Source organism: Hevea brasiliensis, chromosome 11, assembly GCF_030052815.1.
Source record: "Hevea brasiliensis isolate MT/VB/25A 57/8 chromosome 11, ASM3005281v1, whole genome shotgun sequence".
NCBI lineage: Eukaryota > Viridiplantae > Streptophyta > Magnoliopsida > Malpighiales > Euphorbiaceae > Hevea > Hevea brasiliensis.
In genome coordinates, this window is record NC_079503.1 from 79,599,344 (window position 1) to 79,618,192 (window position 18,849).

Here is an 18,849-nt window from a genome sequence, read left to right on the forward strand (position 1 = left end):
ATTATAAGTTTTTTATTAAAAAATTAAAATTAAAACAAACTTGATAATATGATTATATATAACTAAAACACACAATACTTTTACTGGAGAATAATTAAAGTACAATTTTATTTTTTTTATTTATTTCTTTCATAACACTTTATGGGCTCCTTTTCTTCCCAAAAAAAAAAAAAAAAAAAAAAAAACCCTCCTTTTTATCGTGCCAACTCTTAGCACAATCTTCTTCCTTTATTATTATTGAAAAAGTAGTATTCTTTTAGCTTTATAGGAAAGGAAGTGCTCAAAAAAAAAAAAAAAAGCTCTCTTCCACCGTCGTAGCTCTTATTAAGGTATGTTTCCTCATTTTTTCCTAGTTTTCTTTATTTATCATCATGTAAATTAATGGCCTATTATTTATATTTTAATTTATCTCTTATTTGAATTTTTTGAGAGATATTTTTTATTCCTTAGCATTTTGATATAAATTTCAAATGAGTAACTAAATGTTTGAGAAATTTTAGTGTACACTACAATCTAATATATTATTTTATGCTGTGTTTCTTAAAATGATTGAATGGAGAGGAAAAAATACTGGGTCAATTTGTTCTAGAGTTGTTTTGTTGGTTTATGTAAAGTTCATATATTTTCAAATTTGGTTTTTAATGTGAAGGTGACTTTGAAACCTAAGATTGATATTGATTGTTGAGGAAGGATTTGTTAATGGAGGAATTTGCATGTCATTTCTTGGTTGTTTAAATGTCATTGCCTTCAACATCTTTACTTCAAAAATTAAATAATGGACTACTAAGAGAAGAAATGAATTATGATATGGTTAACTTAAAGATTAAACATAATCAATTGCTTCAAAATCTTAATATAAAAAATATATATATGTAAATATGATAAAATTGTCGCAACATTAGAAAATAAAGGAGGAGGATTTTTTCTTTTTTCTTTTTTTTTTTTTTTTTTTGTGTATGGTCATGGAGAAACTGGTAAAACTTATTTGTGGAGAATAATTACATCGAAGGTGAAGTCAGATGGAAAATTTGTTTTAGCTGTTGCCTCTTCAGGAATAGCCTCCTTACTGCTTCCTGGAGGTAGAATAAGACATTCAACGTTTAAGATTCCTTTATCCATGGACTAAACCTCAATTTGTACGATCAAGAAAGGCAGGCAATTAGCTAAATTAATTGAAAAAAAAATCTCTCATTTTATGAGATGAGACACCTATGAATGATAAGTTCTGTTTTGAAGCCTTAGAAAAATCACTTAAAGATTTGTTTTATGATGATAGCAAACCTTTTGAAGGAATGCCTATTGTTTTAGGTGGTGACTTTAGTCAAATCCTTCCTGTTAAACCAGAAGGAAGCAAAGATGACATTATTAATACTACCATTAGTAATTCATATCCATGGTCTAAATCATCCAAAGTTTATCACTTAAGAGAAAATATGAGATTAACTAGAAGTTTTGATAATGAAATAGAAAAGCTTGAAGTCTCTAATTTTTCAAAATGGATTTTAGATATTGGAAATGAAACTAGTAGCGGTATTCAAAGTGAAAATGATGAAGATACAACTTGGATTAAAATCCCAAATAAATATATCATTGAATATGGATTTGACCCAATAAAGAGCATTGTTGTTGCCACTTATGACAATTTTCAAGATAACTATCAAAATGCTCATCATCTAAAGGAGAGAGCCATTGTCACCCCAAAAAACAAAGTGGCAAAAGAAATAAATAATAAAATACTAAATTTGCCACACCCTACCCCTTTGTAAGGCATAACATGATCCCGTAACATACGTAATGAATTATCAAACTTCGTCTACTGATAACCCATTAAATACACTACAAGGGATTTTAAACCTTTTCTTACTTATTTTTACAGTGGTGAGCACTATTTACAGGTGTTAATTTTTTTTTTTTTTAACTGAAGTGAAACCAAATAACACATTTGAAAAATTAATAATTTCTGTAAAAATTTTGACAGAGTGCCATCTGTATTTTGAATAAAATAGTTCTTTAAAAATTCAAAAACCTGTAAAAAAAGCACTTCCTATATTTTGTTCAATCCCCAAACTCCAATATTTAATCAACACAATATGTTTCTCAACATTTGCCAACTCAAATCCACAATAATTTTTCCAGTGTTTTCAAAAGCTAAGATAAAAGAAATATATCACAAATTTTACAAGCCAAAATAATTCACAATTTATTTTACAACTTCAATATACAATTTTAATTTACAACTGCTCAAAACCAAGAACAATATATACATACAGTGAACATACATTACAATACTGTAATAGCCCGATCCTTCTCCAGTTAGTATTGTCCGCTTTGGGCTGAAGCCCTCACGGTTTTAAAACGCGTCACTAGGGGTTACGAACCATCAACTTATAAACCCAGCATCTCTCCCGTGTTTTGTCGATGTGGGATTTGCCTAGGGTGTTACAATCCACCCCCCTTATGGGAGACTCAGCGTCCTCGCTGAGGTTTGCCCCACCATCGTTCAAGGTTGCACGCGGAGCAGCTCTGATACCAAATTGTAACAGCCCGATCCTTCTCCAGTTAGTATTGTCCGCTTTGGCCCATTGGCCTCATGGATTTGTCCCTTGGGAGGTTTCATTCCCAAAAGCGCACTAACCAGGTGAGGAAGGCTCCCACATATATGGCCCAAATCTTTTCTTCCCGTTTCTGATGTGGGACACGAAGTTTCCACCCCAGTGCGTAGCTGGTTGAAAAAGCACATCCCAACCCCATCCCTGGGTCGTGACAAGCCCACCACCACTGCGCGCCCTCGCACCACACACCGTACTAGAGGGAGTCCAGCTCTGATACCACAAATCAAATGTAACGGCCCGGCCCACTAGTGATATTGTCCGCTCTGGGCTGAAGCCCTCACGGTTTTAAAACGCGTCACTAGGGGTTACGAACCATCAACTTATAAACCCAGCATCTCTCCCGTGTTTTGTCGATGTGGGATTTGCCTAGGGTGTTACAATCCACCCTCCTTATGGGACTCAGCGTCCTCATTGAGGTTTACCCCACCATCGTTCAAGGTTGCACGCGGAGCAGCTCTGATACCACAAATGTAACGGCCCGACCCACTAGTGATATTGTCCGCTCTGGGCTGAAGCCCTCACGGTTTTAAAAAGCGTCACTAGGGGTTACGAACCATCAACTTATAAACCCAGCATCTCTCTCGTGTTTTGTCGATGTGGGATTTGCCTAGGGTGTTACAAATACAAAATGCAAAATGTGGTATACTCAATATACTCGATGAACTCTCAATGAGGCACTAGCAGCCTAGTCTGTCACGCTCGATCTGTCTACCGCGACAAAGAATGAAAAGCTATCGCTGAGCCAATGTCTCAGTGGTGCATAACATTAACAAAATGCAACTTTAAATCACAAATCATAAGTCATATAAATAGTGGATACTTAAAACCATAGTTAAATTCAAAGACAATAAATGTCATAAAGAATTTAAACTCCATTTCACAATATCACAATAAATATCAATAAATCACACATACAGCTTACTCATGTTCCAAAGTCCAATTCATCCCAAGAGCCGATGGCTAATGAGGAATAATATAGCTAGCTAGCAATAATATGAGTACTCATTCTATTCGTCCTCAACAGGCACACACCTCAACACTTCAGCCAGAGAGGGAATTCAAAGTCAATTCATCCCACTAGACAAGCTAGCGAGGAATTCAATCAATATACATGATAGCTGTGGTTTCAAACCGATTGCAATATTTTCAAACAATAAGTATCCATCAAATTTCCGTTCAAACAATTTTTCACAATTCAAAATAATAACATACAAAATTCTCATAATTTATTTCAATTGAAAAGTCAAAAGAAATAACTATTGTGCACAAACCTCTGAAGTGTAGCCTCTTGGCTCTGACTCAGTGTTTCCTTCCCCTTCCCTGAGTCTTTACTAACTGAAACACACAATTTGAAGTGTTTCAGTACTCATTTATACTGTCTCTAACAATAAGGTTCAGTAATTAATTTATTGAATTCTATTATTTTCCTTAATCAACTTAAAATGTTGACCCTCGATGCACTCTAAGTGAATTAGGTTTTAATGTTACCAATATATCACATTTTATAGCCTTTTAGTGTTGGTACATATTACGAAATTCATTTTCAAGTATATTGCATTTTATTGCAATTTGCCGGATTTCGGTATACTAATTTGACCTAGCCGGATGACTTAGCTTCCTCGGTTTTCGGGTTTCGGTCAAAACTACAAACTTGTAGGTCTATATCTTATTGCACATGGGCCAAAATTTCAGGTCATTCTGAGTTGTTTAGACCAAGTTATGGTTAATTTACCAATGCTGGACAGAATGTACCAAAATGGTAACTTTAGATCATTTTTAGGTCACTTTTGGTTCGGCCAATTTTTGGACCTAAAATTGTGCAAGCTATTTAGCTTGGTTCTGGCCATTTTTGGGCTTTGGTGTCTTCATAAGAATTGTAGATATATGTCTCAACTATTCATGGTAAAAATTTCAGATCAATTGGACCTGTTTTGAGTAAGTTATGGTCAAAACACTAACTACTGCCCAAATGGTCAATTTTCAAGCTTTCAAAGCACTAATTAGGATTTGGTCATTTTTCAAGTCACCTTCTAGGCAGAATTTTGGTAAGCTTCCTTCATGAAAGTTGGCACATTTTGTGCCTAGTTTCACCTCCAATTGGTTTCATACCAATTGGAGCCACACACTTAAGGTTCTAAGCCAAAACATACACTGCCCTATTACACATTTGTTCATCCTTACCAATTACACATCCAACACTTACCAAATTAACTCTTATTCCTAATTATCTAGAACCTTAAGGAACCTTAAATTAACACACTTAAGGTTCATCCTTACCAAATTAACCAAATTAACTCTTACCAATTACACATCCAACACTTACCAACAATTACGCATACACTGCCCTATTACACATTTGTAACAAACCTGCTGGTACTTGACGTTCTGCCTTCACTTGCTGACAAGTTAGGCATTTGGAAACAAATTCAGCTATATCCCTCTTCATACCCATCCACTAGTAATGTTCTTTCAGCCCTTTGTACATTTTAGTTCCACCAGGATGCATAGCAAAAGGAGACTCATGTGCTTCCTTCATAATGATCTGTCTCAAGTCAGCATTATTAGGAATGCACATTCTTCCCTGATGTAGTAGTAAACAATCATCTCTCACAGAGAATTTAGGTTTCTTGCCCTGCTGGACTTCTTTCAATAGCTTCTGATATTTTTCATCATTCTGAGCAGCCATTCTGATCTGATCAATCAACACTGGCTGTACATGCCATGCAACTTTTGTCTATCCCTCATCATCAATCTCCAAACTGGCATGCTGTGCTTTCAACTCATGTACCATGGATAAAGGAGAAACTCTAAGACTTGCCATAGTCTTGCGACTTAAGGCGTCAGCCACCACATTTACTTTCCCTGGCTGATAGTGTAACACCCCTATTTGTATAGCCTAGTATATTTCACTATTACAGTGACTGGAGTCGGTCCGGACAATTAAGAGAATTAGAACCACACTTAAGACAACTAGACACTTATGCATAATTTTTGTGGTCTTTCAAAAGCATAAATTGATAAAAGAAAAGAAAAAAAAATATAAACCAAGAAAGTCTTCTTCTTCCTCATTTTGCCGCCTCTCTCCTCTCTCCCTCATTTCATCCTCCTTTAAAGCTCATTTTGAGCTTGAAGAAACCCTAAATCCTACCATAGAAACCTCACTTTCCATAATTAAAACTTGTATTTAGACCTTGCTAAGGAGCTTGATAACAAAAAGAAAAAGAAAGGAGGAAGAGTTTTGAAGGGAAGAAAATTCTACATAAGGTTAGTAATTCAAACTTCAATTTTTTAGTTTAATTAATATATGTATAGCATAAGGAACTTAGAAATTAACATAAAATGAAAAGAAAACATCTTTAGAGGACCAAAGGAAAATTTGTCCAGCCTATGTAGGGGTGAGAATTGCATGTATTTGATTGAATTAAAAGTAAACAAGAGCTTGAATGAGTTGAGTAAGTAAGTTAATATGTGTTGAATTAATAAAATGTAACAAAAATTGTGAGTTAGGGTTTTGGACCTAGGGTTTGGGAGACAAAATTTAAAGAAATAGTGAAATGATGTGTTTGACCTAGTTTGAGGTGAAAAATGGTCATTTGTGACCAAATGAAGTGTGTTGGAAGTGTTGGAATTGAGTTCAAATTCGGATTGAATGTGGTCATGCTGCAGGCAGTAGGACCAAGGTCTCTTTGAGGGACTAAAACTAAAAATTTACAAGTCTAATTGGTATGAGACCAATTGGGAATAAAAATAAACACAAAGTGGAACATTTTTCATTTAGGAATCATGCCCAAAAAGTGACCAAAACCTAGTGAACAAATTGACTAAATCCGGATTTTCTCAGTCTGACCTGTACAAAATGACCAAATGAACAGTGTCTATTCATTTGGCCATAACTTGAGCTAGGCAGGTCTAAATGACCTGAAATTTTACCAGTGGATATTTGAGATATAGACCTAAAACTTCCATGAAGAACACAAACCCAAATTATGCCATTAACCAAGTCATTTGGCCACCCAAAGTTGGTAACCTAAAACTGCCAGAACCAGAATTTGCCCAGAAATCTGGGTTAAGTCCAATCCGGCAGCCATGGTTCAAATAGCTAAAACTTGAGCTAAAAAACTCCAATTGGAGTGATCCAAAAAAGAGAATAAATTTAAGACAATAGGGAACATTTTCTATGAAGGAAGTTTTGTCAAATTCTAACAGAAAAATGACCAATGGAACAGTGCAACTTAAGACACTAAAATTAAAAAATTACAAATTTGCTTAAAAGACTTAGAATTTGAGTAAACAACCAAAACCAATAAATTTAGTGACCAAAATGTGGTATGTGGATGAAGTTGGAATTCCCATACCTATTAAGCATTAGAAAGTCAACAAATTGACTTGAATAGTGTCATGAATAATAACCCCGAAATACGAAATTTAAAGAACGTCAAGTTTAGCATATTAGAGCTAGGTAAAAGTGAATTTAAATTTATTTTTGGATTTATGCTAAGTGATGGTACTAAAACACTGTGAAACTATGTGTTTCATTGGAAAAGAATACCGGGAAAGAACCCGAGACATCGAGTCAATGCTAAGAGGCGACTCGTATAAGGTTTGTGCACAACTAACTATTTTGTTACTTTTTACTTCTAAATTGATTTGAACAAGTTTATTTTATGATTTATAATTTTGTTGTGTTGAGGATTTTAATTTGTTGAATGAAATTGTATAAATTAAATGTAAATTTTCTTATGCATTTAAGGATTTATTGCATGGTTTTGAGGATTGTAAATTTTAAGTTTGATGTGTTGCCAACTTTAAGCATGAATTTATGATGATTAAATATGTTGATGATTTGTAAACACTTTGTAAATAGAAATTGTTTTGAATATGATTTGAAACCATAGTTAACATAGCAAAATTTGTTGTGAATTCTCATTAGCTTGTCTAGTGAGATATCTCCTCCACTAGATGGGGCGAGTTCCTTCCTCTCTGACTTGAAAGTTGGGGAAGAGTGTAATGGCCCGGCCCACTAGTGATATTGTCCGCTCTAGGCCGAAGCCCTCACAGTTTTAAAACGTGTTACTGTGAGTTACGAACCATCAACTTATAAACCCAGCATCTCTCCTGTGTTTTGTCGATGTGGGATTTGCCTACGGTGTTACAATCCACCCCCCTTATGGGACTCAGCGTCCTCGCTGAGGTTTGCCCCACCATCGCTCAAGGTTGCACGCGGAGCGGCTCTGATACCACAAATGTAATGGCCCGGCCCACTAGTGATATTGTCCGCTCTGGGCTGAAGCCCTCACGGTTTTAAAACGCGTCAATAGGGGTTACGAACCATCAACTTATAAACCTAGCATCTCTCCCGTGTTTTGCCGATGTAGGATTTGCCTAGGGTGTTACAATCCACCCCCCAAATTATAACAGCCCGATCCTTCTCTAGTTAGTATTGTTCGCTTTGGCCCATGGGCCTCACGGATTTGTCCATTGGGAGGTTTCATTCCCAAAAGCGCGCTGACCAGGTGAGGAAGGCTCCCACATATATGGCCCAAATCTTTTCTTCCCGTTTCCGATGTGGGACACGAAGTTTCCACCCTAATGCGTAACTGGTTGAACAAGCACGTCCCAACCCCATCCCTGGGTCGTGACAAGCCCACCAACTTCCGCTTGGTGCGTCCTCGCACCACACACCATACTAGAGGGAGACCAGCTCTGATACCAAAAATGTAATGGCCCGGCCCACTAGTGATATTGTCCGCTCTAGGCCGAAGCCCTCACGGTTTTAAAACGCGTCACTGTGAGTTACGAACCATCAACTTATAAACCCAGCATCTCTCCCGTGTTTTGTCGATGTGGGATTTGCCTAGGGTGTTACAAAGAGTTTGAATGAGTACTCACATATACTAGCTAGTCTTTGTTCTTCCCTTTTAGCCTCGGTTATTAGAAGAGTGTGAAATGTCGTGGTGTACAACACGGCATCTATTTGAATTTTGGGTCATGGGTTCAATTGTGTGGATTGTTGGCAACGCCCTTTAAATTATGCATAATTTGATAAATTGTAATTGAAATAAATAATTTATTAGTGATTCAAAATATTTTTGTATTGTTTTAGAATTTAAAAGAAATGTAAATAAATAGTTACTATTTGATCAAAATGTTATTCAAATGAATAATTTGCATGAATGAAAATAATGATTTTTGAATGTCATGGATTTTGAAGAATTTAGAAAATTTAAAATTTTATTCATTATGAATTATTAAGAATAATTTGTATCAAGTTTTAAATTATTAGTTTGTGCACCACTGAGTTCACCACTCAGGGATAGCTTTGTATGATGTTACAGGTGAAAGAAAATATAGAGCAGCTAAGCGAGGTTACTGAAAGACACGGTGAGATTATCCTCGGGTATATCATAGGTATACCCTTGTACATTAGCTTTTGATGTAATTCTGTAATTATATGTATGAAATTTCCTTTGAGCAGTTGTACCAACTCTTTTGTAATATATTTTTGGATTGTAATCAAATACAAATTATTGTAAGGTTATTTTGAGATTTTATATACTTATAAAGTTTTACACTATTAAATTTTTAATGCTTCCATGAATATAAATATTAATTTTGTTACCCTAAAGAGATATTTCAATGTTTAACTTAATTTAAATGTGTATTGAGTTGCTTGTGTTCATAAAATTGAAATGAGATTGAATAATGGAGTTGAGATTGAGAAATATATTGGGAGTGTCTTTATTTTCAGGTTTTGAAGAACTGTTTTCTCAAAATACAGACGGCACTCTGCCAAAATTTCTATAAAATTTGCGAAAAAATAAAATGGGCCAAAAATTTTAATTAGTTTTCAACTTTGAATAAATGATTTTAATATCTATTTAGAAATGCTCACCACTTATAAAAGTAGGAAAATTGTTTTAAAATCCCTTGTAGTATATTTAATGGGTTATCAGTAGGTGAAGTACGGTAATTCATTAGGTGTACTATGGGAGCATGTTACATCTTACGAGGAGTAGGGTGTGACAGATAGTCTATTAAGCAATCATAGTCTTTAATCAATTCTAACCATCTCCTCTGCCTCAAATTCAATTCCTTCTAAGTGCCTAAGTACTTCAAGCTCTTGTGATCTATGTAAATGTAGCATTTCTCCCCATATAAATAGTGTCTCCAGATCTTCAGAGCAAAAACAATAGCTGCAAGCTCCAAATCATATGTTGGGTAGTTCCTCTCATGTGGTTTCAGCTGGCGTGATGCATAAGCAATGACATTTCGATCTTGCATCAGCACACAGCCTAACCCATTATGAGAAGCATCACTATAAACTGTATATTCTTTACCCGGTGTAGGTAAAGTAAGGACTGGAGCTTCAGTCAAACACCTCTTCAACTCATCAAAACTCTACTGACATTTATCTGTCCACTGAAATTTTACATCTTTCCGAAGCAACTTGGTCAGTGGAGAAGCTAACATAGAAAACCCTTTCACAAACCAGCGGTAATATCCAGCTAAACCCAAAAAACTGCGAATTTCTGTGATATTCCTGGGCAGCTTCCAATTAAGGATAGCTTCTACCTTGCTGGAATCTACCTTGATCCCTTCAACTGACACAACATGTCCCAAGAAGGAGATTTCTTTCAGCCAAAATTCACATTTCGACAATTTGGCGTATAGCTGTTTCTCCCTTAAAGTCTGCAGTACAATCCATAGATGTTTGTCATGCTCCTCTGCATTCCTCGAATACATCAAAATATCATCAATAAACACCACCACAAACTGGTCGAGATATGGTCTGAAGATAGTGTTCATCTAATCCATAAAAGCAGCTGGGGCATTAGTTAACCCGAATGGCATTACTAGAAACTCATAGTGGCCATATCGAGTTCTGAAAGCAGTCTTTAAAATACTCTGCTCTTGCACTTTCAACTGATAATAACCAGATCGCAAATCAATTTTGGAGAATACAGTTGCACCCTTCAATTGATCAAACAGATCATCAATGCGAGGCAATGGATATCTGTTCTTTATTGTCACCTTATTCAATTACCGATAGTCAATACATAAGCGGAGAGTGCCATCTTTCTTCTTAACAAACAATACTGGCGCTCCCCAAGGTGACACACTAGGGTGAATGAAGCCCTTATCAAGTAGTTCTTGCAACTGTACCTTCAACTCCTTCAACTCTGCTGGTGCCATTCTATATGGTGTTATGGAGATTGGATCCGCACCAGGCATAACATTAATTTCAAACTGCACCTCTCTTTCTAGAGGTAATCCTGGCAATTCATCAGGAAACACATCTGGAAAGTCATTGAAAGGAACGAAAGCATGAAAAACACAAGTTTATACCATTGAATTCAAAAATTTTCACCTAGGGTCACATGCATCATGCAAGATTTATTTTTATCTATTTGATTTCAATGATAAACAACATATTAAAATTCTTTTAATATGTTTTTGGATCTGTATTTGCCATTTAAGATTTTAAAATTAATCAGATTAATTTTAGAAACCTAGATTAAATCAAGAACGATTACACTAACCTCTTGATGCACTGCAGCGTGTCTACGCCTTTGAGATTTGTCTTTAGGACACAAAATGTTGTCCCTCTAGCTTGTCCACACCAAGAACACCTATGGCAGCCCTTGAACAGCTTCTAAAGCTTTTTCTATTAATTAGAAATTCAAGTTCTGCCTTTTAAGAGATTAGAGATGTAAACAGGACACTAGAAACAATTTTTAGTGTTCTTAATTCAAGAGATTTATGGCTAATCTCTTTGAATTGATGAGAGATGAAGAAGAATAAATGGTGTAACACCCCGTTTGCATAGCCTGGTAGATTTCACTGTTCCGGTGACCGGTGTCGGTCCGGATAATTAAGGGGATTAGAACCACACTTAAGATAATTAGAGAAGCCATAAACACAAATAATTAGTAATGTTTAATTAGTTAAGTATAAATAAGAAAAACAGAACATAAGAAGTTAAACGAGCCGAGAGTCACAGCGATGGGTGACCTCCTCGGGAATGATCATAAGTCATTTTAAACTCAAATTTCAACCGTAAAAGTGACGCCATGGGTCCTTAAGACCCTTATGGACACAAAGTGGAAAAGAGAAAATCACGAAAAAGAATCAAGCTACCAAATAATTAGGTCAGGGAGCTGGAAGAAATATGGAATTATTTGCAAACCGGGATGAACCGGCGAGGGGCAATTTGGTCAATTGACCCCGAGAGCTGACTCCTGACCTAACTGTCAAATAAAATCGAAGAAAAGAAAATTTCGGAGTCGAGAATTAAATTAAAGAACTAATAGAAAAATAGAAAAAAAAAAAGAGAGGAAAATCAAAAAGAAAAAAGGTGATGACATCATGCATGACATCATGCATGATGCCATAAAAGGAATTAATTAAATATTTATTAAATTAAGTTTTTGTGGTCTTCCATAAGCAAAATAGATAAAAGAAAAGAAAAAAAAAATTTTGATTACTTCATTCCCGTCACTCCTTCTCCCTCATTTCTCTCATTTCCCTTTTCACCATTAACACCCATCTCAAGCTTTCAAAAGCTTGATTTTATTTTATAAACTCCCTAACTCCTTTAAGTAAGTCTTGTTCTTGGACTTTGACAAGCATCTTAACAACAAAAAGAGGAGGAAAGAAAGAAGATTTGAAGAGGGAGAAATTCAACAAAAGAGGTTAGTGGTTAGTTTTTAATATTATGTTTAAATTCATAATTAAGTAGTTGAATAACACTAGAAATTGTGGAAAAATGAAATGAAATAAATTGTTGAAGGACCAAACCTAAATTTTAGTCAACTAGGGTTTGAGGATGTGTATGCATGAACTTGGTGAATTTAAAGGTGTATGTGAGCTTATTGGTGTTGAATGATTAGCATTAAAACCATTAAGTGTGATTAATTACAATAATTAAGTGAATTAGGGTTTGGAGGCCTAGGGTTTGAGGCAAATTTTGGAGAAATGCATAAATGATATCTTTGACCAATTGTGGACTGCAAAATGGTCAATAATGATCAAAAGAGATGTGTGGGAATTGTTGGAATAAAAACCAAATTCGTAGGTCCAATGGTCATGCTGCTGGCAGCATGACCAAACCCACTTTGAAGGACCAAAACTCAAATTTTACAAGTCCAATTGATATGCCACAAATTGGGGATGAAAATAACATAAAAGAGCACAATTTTCATTAAGAACCATGCCCAAAAACTGACCAAAACTGGGTGAACAAATTGACCAAAGTGAAATGAGAGCAGTGCCATCAAGATAAACTGACCAAATGAATAGTAACTGTTCATTTGGTCATAACTCGAGCTAAGAAGGTCAAATTGACCTGAAAGTTTACCAAAAATTAGATAAGGTATAGATCTAAAACTGTTATGAAGAACACCACCCCAAATTATGCCATTAACCCATTCAAATTATTGAGCAAAGTTGAGTTACCAAACCTGCAACTCTGCAGAATTTCTATTGAGCAGTAATGTTTGAAGGGTTATAACTCTCTCTAAAAAACTTCGATTTAGGCGATTCTTGAACCGATGGAAACCTAAGACATAGTATAACATTTCATATGAAGAAATTTAGACCAAATTATGAACTTAACTTAATCAAATTACTGATCAAAATTGGATCAAAATCTGCCAGAACCCAAAATCTCAAAGCATGAGCGATTGACGTGAATGTAATTTTATTTTGGCCATAACTTGAGCTACAAAACTCCGATTGAGGTGATCCAAAAATGAGAATACACTTAAGACAATAAGGAACAGTTTCTATGAAGGAAGTTTTGTTAAATTCCAACAGTAGATTGACCAATAGAATAGTGCAACTTAGAACTCCAAAACCGAAAATTGGCAATTTTGCCAAAATGACCTAAGCTTTGAGAAAACGACCAAAACCAACAAGTTTAATGACCAAAATGTGGTATGTGGGTGAAGTTGGAGTTCCCATACCTATTAAGCCTTAGAAAGTCAACTATTTGACTTGAATAGTGTAGTGAATAGTAACCCGAAACACAAAATTTCAAGAACGTCGAAATTAGCACGTTAGAGCTAGGTATAAGTGAAGTTAAATTTATTTTTGGATTTATGTTAAATTATGGTATTGAAACACTATAAAATTGTGTGTTTCAGTGAAAAAGAATATCGGGACAGAACCCGAGGAGTCGAGTTAAGGCCAAAAGGTGACTCATTTGAGGTTTGTGCACAACATCTTCATGCTTTAAAATTCATTGATAAAGTGAACGAAATATGTATTTTACTTGTGATTTGGAATTGTTGAAAGTTTATTTGTGACATTATTTATGATGTTTTGATTAAACTGTGAAAGTTATTGTGTATATTTGAAATAGCAATGTTTAGCAAATTGTTAAGATAAGTTTTGAAACCACAGTGTCATGACCATATATTTGAACACCTCACTAGCACGACTAGTGGGGGTAATTAGTTTCGAATTTTGATTCCTTCTTTGGAGAAGTGTTGAGGTGTGCCAGTAGAAGAGGATGTAAATGGATATCCATATATTTGAGCTAGCTAGCCTTGTGATATGATTTCTCTTTAGCCTCTGGCTATTGAGATTCTATTTGTTTCGAATGGCATAATCTAACTGTGGGTTTTATGAAATGTGTTTTGATACTTTGAAATGAACTTGGTTTGCATTAAAATCTCATAATTCATGTTTTGTGTTTAATGCTCATGTTTAGTCAAATTTTTGAATAAATGTGATTTTATTTTTGCATAAAGATTATTTTAGTATATTGTGTACCACTGAGTCCTAGTACTCAGCGATAGCTTCTATTGCTGTCGCAGATACAAAGACTAGAAGAGCAGCAGACTGAGCTGCTGAGGTGTGAGGAGCTATCATCTTGAAGTCTTCGGGTAGAATTTATACCCTGCCTGTAAATATTTATTTTGATGTATGTATTGCATATAAATGTATGGACATGTAAAAATGGGTCTTGAGCAGTTGTATAAAATTTGTATAAAGTTGTAATATATATTGTAGTTTGAAATTCTCTTAATGTAAATTTTGTAATGATCTATTTAAATTGTTTTGTATCTAATGAAATATGAATGAAACTATTTTATTTAATTTGAATAAAATGGATTGTTAGTATTTTGATGATCATTGGATACTGGATTTGAAATTGAAAGTTGATAAATGTGTTGAGAAATTATTGAGATTGAGTTTGAAATTGAAGCAGTTATTGAGAAAATTTTTAGAAGTGCTTTTTACAAGTATTCGAAGAACTGTTTTCTCAAAATACAGAGGGAACTCTGTCAAAATTTTTATAAAATTTGCGGAAAAATAAAATGAGCTAAAATTTCCAACTAGCTTTCAACTTAATTACATGTTTAAAATACTTATTAGAAATGCTCACCACTTATCAAAAATAAGAAAATTGTTTTAAAATCCTTTGTAGGGTACTTAATGAGTTATCGGTAGGTGAAGTTCGGTAGTTCATTAGGTATTCTACGGGATTATGTTATGCCTTACAGAGGGGTAAGGTGTGACATGTTTTAGTGGTATCAGAGCAAATTTTTGAAGTATGTTTTAACATATAAATTTGTGTCTTTCTTATTAAGTATAACTGCTCAATGTCCATAATTGTTACGTACAGTGCATTACATCATGAATATGAACTAACGGAGGGAAATCTCCATGTGTTATTTGTTCAGGAGATACCCTACTCCAGACTATTATGGAAGAAGGGGATCGCTCAGTTGAGCAGTCTATTGAAGCTGAGGCACAAGGGGGAGCACCAGCTTTGCAGAATGTCAGTGGGTCAGCAGCACCAGCCCCACAAATGCCACAATTTCCTGCACTATTCGCACAGCAGACGGCGACAATGTTTCAACAAATGGCTAGGGGTATGCCTATTCAAGCTCCACCCCAACCACCTGTGGCACAACCACTGCCTCCAGCCAGACAATATGATAAATTACTGAAGTATGGGGCTACAGAATTTAAGGGTACAGTGGACCCTTTAGAGGCAGAGCAATGGCTTGAAAGAATGGACAGAGTATTTAAGAAGCTACATTGCCAAGATGAACTGAAGTTTGAGTACTCTGTGTCACTACTGCAAGGGGATGCGTATGATTGGTGAAAGACCATCCCCCACAGCTTGGCTGAACCACCAGTGCTGACCTGGGATGACTTCATCAGAGAGTTCAGACAGAAATACATCCCAGATGCATATGTTGATCAGAAATTGCAAGAATTTTTGAGTTTGAAACAAGGAAACCGATCGGTGGCAGAGTATGAGAGGAAGTTCTCCCGCCTGAGTCACTATGCAGGGAGTGTCCTTACTACTAGTAAGGCAAGATGCAAGAGATTTGAGACAGGTTTGAAGCCCAGCATAAGGATGCAAGTTGTGGGATTCCGACACAGTAACTTCTCAGAGCTCATGTCTCAAGCACTTGAGTTGGAAAGAATAGAATCAGAAGCAACCCCAGTGAAAGAAAGCTGAGAAATCAGAGAAAGACAAGGGGGAAAAGTCTGTAGAGCTGAGTTCTGGTGGGACTTCTGGGAAAAAGAAGAAATTTAGCGGACCCAGCAGGGGTCGAGGTGGAAGATTTGGTAGGGGCCGATTCTCCGGACAAAGACCCCCTAGGTCTGGTTAGCAGTCGAGCAGGGGTTCACATTCTGCCCGCCCCTGTGAGACTTGTGGCAAGATTCATAGGGGGGAGTGCTACTGGGCCACTGGAGCCTGCTTTAACTGCGGTGGCAAGGGCCATATAGCTAAAGACTGTACTAGTGCTCCGAGATATAGTCCAGCTCCTACTACTGCCGAGGGATCTATTCAGAGTCCTACTTTTAGAGGTTCACAGTCAATTGGCAGAGGAAGAGGTAGAGGTAGAGGCACTACTTCAGCGATCGAGCACAGCTTGGTCGATCCAGACAAGGAAATGCTTCAACCAGAATCTACACAATGAGACAGCGAGAAGAGGATGAGACTTCTGATGTGGTAGCTGGTACATTCTCTATCTCTGATCAAGAAGTATTTGTATTGTTTGATCCGGGTTCAACTCATTCATATGTTAGTGCTAGCATAGTTAGTTCACTTGCTATTCCATGTGTGCAAATGGGTTTTGAAGTGCTAGTAACTAGTCTGTTAGGACAAGAGGTCCGAGTCAATAGAATTTATAGAGACTGTCCTTTGGTGATCCAAGGACATGTTTTTCTGTCAGACTTGATTGAAATGCCTTTCAGAGAGTATGATATCATCTTGGGCATGGATTGGTTAACCAGGCATCATGCCAAGATTGACTGTAGACTGAAGACAATCACTTTTGGTCTCCCTTTGTACGGTAATGTGGTAATATATGGGGAGAGGCATTTACTGCCATCAAACATCATTTCAGCTGCATTAGCTAGAAGGATGATCAGAAAGGGGTGTGAAGCATACTTGGCACATGTGATAGACACCCAAGTGGGGAGTCCAGCACTGAGGGACATCCCTACGGTATGTGACTTTTCGGATGTGTTTCCTGATGAATTGCCAGGATTACCTCCCGAAAGAGAGGTGCAGTTTGAGATTGATGTTATGCCTGGTGTGGATCCAATCTCCATAACGCCATATAGAATTGCACCTGCAGAATTGAAAGAGTTGAAATTGCAGTTGCAAGAACTGCTTGACAAGGGCTTTATCCGCCCTAGTGTGTCACCTTGGGGAGCGCCAGTATTGTTTGTAAAGAAGAAAGATGGCACTCTCTGCTTGTGTATTGATTATCAGCAATTGAATAAGGTGACAATAAAGAATAGATATCCATTGCCCCGTATTGATGACTTGTTTGATCAGTTGAGGGGTGCAGCTGTGTTCTCCAAAATTGACCTGAGATCAGGTTATTATCAGCTTAAAGTACAAGAGCAGAGTATTCCTAAATCGCTTCGTAACCCGCTATGGCCATTATGAATTCCTAGTCATGCCATTCGGGTTAACTAATGCTCCGGCTGCTTTTATGGATCTGATGAACACTATCTTCAGACCATACCTCGACCAGTTTGTTGTGGTATTTATAGATGATATATTGGTCTATTCGAGGAATGCAGAAGAGCATGATAGACATCTGCGGATTGTACTGCAGACTTTGAGAGAGAAACAGCTATATGCTAAATTGTCGAAGTGTGAATTTTGGCTGAAAGAAATATCCTTCTTAGGGCATGTAGTATCAGAAGAGGGCATCAAGGTAGATCCAAATAAGATTGAAGCTGTCCTTAATTGGAGGCCACCCAGAAATGTCACAGAAATTTGTAGTTTTCTGGGTTTAACTGGATACTACCGTAGATTTGTGAAGGAATTCTCCATGTTGGCATCTCCATTGACCAAGCTGCTTAGAAAAGATGTGAAATTTCAGTGGATGGACAAATGCCAACAGAGTTTTGATGAATTGAAGAGATGTATAACTGAAGCTCCAGTCCTGACTTTACCTACTCCGGGTAAAGAATATACAGTATATAGTGATGCTTCTCACAATGGGTTAGGTTGTGTGTTGATGCAAGATCGAAATGTCATTGCCTATGCATCACGCCAGCTAAAACCACATGAGAGGAATTATCCAACACATGATTTGGACCTTGCAGCTATTGTGTTTGCTCTTAAGATTTGGAGGCACTATTTGTATGGGGAAAAGTGTTACATCTATACAGATCATAAGAGTTTGAAGTATTTGGGCACCCAGAAAGAGTTGAATTTGAGACAGAGGAGATGGTTAGAGTTGATAAAAGACTATGATTGTCTGATAGACTATCAGCCAGGGAAAGCTAATATTGTGGCTGATGCCTTAAGTCGCAAGACTATGGCAAGTCTACGGGTTACTCCTTTGTCTTTGGTACATGAGTTGAGATCATTGCATGCCAGCTTAGAGATTAATGATGATGGGCAGACAGCAGTTGCATGGCATGTACAGCCAGTGTTGATTGATCAGATTAGAATGGTTGTTCAAAATGATCAGAAATATTAGAAGCTGTTGGAAGAAGTCCAGCAGGGCAAGAAACTAGAATTCTCAATCAGAGATGATGGTCTACTGCTACACCAGGGCAGAATATGTGTTCCTAATGATGTTGAATTGAGGAAGATCATTTTGAAAGAAGCACATGAGTCTCCTTTTGCCATGCACCCTGGTGGCACAAAAATGTATAGAGGACTAAAGGAGCATTACTGGTGGATGGGTATGAAAAGAGGTGTGGTAGAGTTTGTATCCAAATGCCTAACTTGTCAGCAAGT